Source organism: Lactuca saligna, chromosome 7 (assembly GCF_052625555.1).
Source record: "Lactuca saligna cultivar CGN05327 chromosome 7, ASM5262555v1, whole genome shotgun sequence".
Lineage (NCBI taxonomy): Eukaryota > Viridiplantae > Streptophyta > Magnoliopsida > Asterales > Asteraceae > Lactuca > Lactuca saligna.
In genome coordinates this window covers 58,360,469-58,364,138 of record NC_136423.1, presented here as the reverse complement: position 1 = coordinate 58,364,138, position 3,670 = coordinate 58,360,469, and the positions used below count along the sequence as shown (strand labels likewise).

General features: G+C 27.7%; 1 pseudogene across 2 annotated transcripts; it reads right to left on the bottom strand.

Annotated features, from left to right (window-relative positions):
- Window positions 1–1,613: 1,613 nt before the first annotated feature.
- On the bottom strand, window positions 1,614–2,959 carry LOC145003932 (transcription factor IBH1-like 1 pseudogene; annotated as a pseudogene). 2 transcript variants are annotated; one of them, XR_013662207.1, is made up of 2 exons: window positions 2,825–2,959; window positions 1,614–2,363 (listed from the first exon to the last, which is right to left on the bottom strand). The product of XR_013662207.1 is annotated as a transcription factor IBH1-like 1 pseudogene, transcript variant X1 (transcript). The 2 variants fall into 2 exon arrangements; XR_013662208.1 differs by having other exon boundaries at window positions 2,728–2,840.
- Window positions 2,960–3,670: the final 711 nt, after the last annotated feature.

Genomic DNA, 3,670 nt, shown 5'->3' with positions numbered 1-3,670 from the left:
TTTGGTTCAACAAAGTCAACAATTAAAATCTCAAATGGTAAGTAAATGTACTCTTAAACATGATGCATTTATATTGCAACTAATTTTTAAATTCATGATGTTTAAGAGTTTATTATTATTATTATTATTATTATTATTATTATTATTATCAAGAAAAACCTCTCCAGACAATTTTTTGTTGCACATGTGCAACATTTGTCCTCTTCGTTTTTTGGAAGGTTTTTGATTATAAGACTTTTGTGCAATGTAACATTTGATTTGTCTCTTCAAACTTCTTCAATTTTCATTTTTTTGCAAGTGATTTTTTTAAAAATTTAATTAGTACAACTTGGTATTTTTTAAAACTTTGATTTTTTAAAACTTTGATTTACGGATTTAATGCAATTTCTTTTTATATTTCTATAATTTATTATAACTTGATTATTTATTATAATTAATTATTTTTTTATTTTTTATTTTTTCAACTTTTTACTGTTTTTTTTAAGAATATTTTCAGTTTTGGTTGTATTTTTTTTTAACACGTGTGATTTTTTTACGGATTTTATAGATTGTTTGTAATGTTTCCTTAATTTTTTTTTGTAATATTTTTTTTATGTTCTTTAAAATTAGTTTTTTCTTAGAAAAAAGACTGATAACAACTTTTATATTTTTTTAGAAATTTATGTTTTTGTTTTTTTAGTATTCTTTCAATGTTTTAAAACTAAAATTATAAAAATTTCGGTGTTAAACTATTTTCAATTTATAAAATCAGTTTATTAAATTTCAGTTTATTGGAGTAGCGTGTAGATGTTAAAAAAACCAATAGACTTCTTATTACAGGTTACATCCGTTTGATCCATCTCTTTTGCTGCAGAGGGTTGCAGAAGCGATCTGTAAATTTCATTCCATTCGAAAAAACAAAAAACACCTTTAGAGTAGTTTTACTCATAGCTTGACATTTCCGTTGTTGATATTGTTGAATGATATTTTAATCACAACAATTGAATGTGCCATATATATTAGTTAGTTTAAAGAATTTTCTTTCCTTTTTGTATTTGTAATTTTCATAAAAATATATTTAGTTGGAGTACTTATTTAGATAACTTCATAAAAAATAATTTTATTTAAGAAAAGTTAATTTTTGTTATAACCAAAATTCCATTGGTAATCCTTTTGATTGTTTAACATTTGGTTTTAAAGATGGTTCAGATTAGAGAAGGAAATTAATTAGCAAGCAAATAATTTTCGTTGCTAATATGACGCCAACAGTTTCTGGTAGATCTGTGTCAGTATTAAAGATCCAAGCATCACACGCATAAAGGGAGGGTATTAATTAGTAGCCATTCATGGTTCACGAGCATTACCTTATGAATCTACCATTACTCCACTTGACATTATTCAAGACACTTGCATCATGTAAAAAGCCAACACTTGTCTCAATTTTGTGCGTCACATTCAATATTTTCAAACAACTCAAGGACAAAAAACCTGAGAATATAATGAATTCAACTTACAAAAGTCCTTAGCTAAATCAAGAAAATGTATACTTATTCTTGATGCTAGCAAGAAATTAAAACAGGCTGCCAAGCCTTTAAAAACTAACATGTAACTTTTTTAACTTTAACCGGAGATGATAAATTAAAGTAAAGAACTGCATTTTCTCAAAAATCATCAACCAAAGTCGCAGTTTTTGATCCTGTACATGATTTTGGTTCAAGAAATCGAGCCTTAGTTAAGTTTCTCGATCCCGATGTTTTTGAGATACAGAAGAAAATAAAAGCTATGTATTAATCGACTATGGGTGAATTACTTTCATTCAAAACCTCGGTTGCATTCACGAGATTTCTCATGACATCAACTTGTACCCTAAGGGAAAGGATGTAGTCTAACGCTTCTTTGATGAGGGAGAATTCATCCATGGCTTCTCCACCAGGTACAAGTCTTTTAAGAACTTGGGTTCTCTTTTTTACCAATCTTTTTGTAATATAAGTAGCTGAATTGGACGTAGGAGGAAACGTCTTTTTTGCTCTTTGGGCAACACTACAACACTTTTTCAAGATCTTCTTGCTTCGAAACCTCTTATGGAGAGCGATCATTTTGCAAACTGGGGTCTTTTGTGGCATGAACCTTGACTTGTGGGTTAATAAATTATCCACGAGAATAGAGTTTTCTTCGTATTTCATAGCATCGGAAATTACTGCATTGCTCCAAGAAGTTGTGGCATTTTTGGCAGAAGCCATAGCAATATCTGCACAAAACTTTATCTTCTTCTTTCTCTCCAAAACATCCATTTTCTTTGAAGAACAACATATCTGAAGACCCTTAAACCATTTCTTGATGAATTCCCTCTTAAGCTTGCTAGAAGTATGCATTACTATGATTCCCTACAATAATCGAAAGTAAAAAATTAATTAAACTAAATGATCAAAATGCGTTCTTGATGAAAAATATTGGAATCGAATTATAATTTCATTGTATAGTCATGCAGAAACAATTATCTTTTGAAATTCTTTCCTCACATGCAACAAACAACTCAAGGAAATAAATTAAACAAAACAACTAAACACCTTCAAGAATACAAAAACAGCAAAAACAATGACGGATTCAACATTTTTTGTAAGCCTTGCAGATTCGATTCAACTGTGTATCATACGAAAACTTTGGATTTTTACTATGTATTCGTTGAGTATATATGGTAAAAGCCAGAAGTGAAAACATGCATTCAAGGATGAACTTCAAGATCATGACCTATAGATCTCCATAGAGAATGTCGATCAACATGTTCATGCAAAACATCATACAAGACCACATGAAAAGAGTCATAAACTTTGCAATGTTTGTGTACCTTCCTAAGGTTGAATGAATAAAGTGGTATTGATATCTTCTATTGTTGAACATCCATTGGAGGTCTATAGGAGAAAAAAGCGGTTGTTAAAGAGACAATACGTAAGAGAGAGAGAGAGAGAGAGAGAGAGAGAGAGAGAGAGAGAGAGAGAGAGAGAGAGAGAGAGAGAGAGAGAGAGAGAGAGAGAGAGAGAGAGAGATGAATGAGAATTAGAGTTAAAGGCTTTATTTATTTGTTTTTTTCTCGAAAGAGAAAAAGGGAGGGAAGGTGGTGGGGTTAAGAGGGAAAGACACAGCACATGCAACCACATGGGTGTATAGGCCTACAATCCCCATAAAACCCTAAATCTTCTATTTCACAATTTTTTATAGAAACTAAATATTTTTAATATTTAATTAAACAATTCAATTTATTACTTTTATATCGGAGATTCAATTAATATATTGTTTAATAGAAATTTGAATGAAACATGATGTTGAGTTAACATTTAATTTAATTAATAAATTAGATGTGAGAGTTATATATATATATATATATATATATATATATATATATATATATATATATATATATATATATATATATATATATATATATATATATATAAAGAAATTAAATATGAAATTTTAAATATTGAAAAAGTTTGAATTTATAAAAAAATGAAAAAAATATATTAAAATTAAAATATATATTTTTTCTTTTACATTAAAAAAAATTAATTTAGATAAATAAAATGGGGCTTTAATTTAATAAATTTGAAATTAGAAGGAAAATTCATTAATAAAAATGATATGCATCTATTATTATTTATTATATTTAAATACTATATTTAATTTAATAAAATGG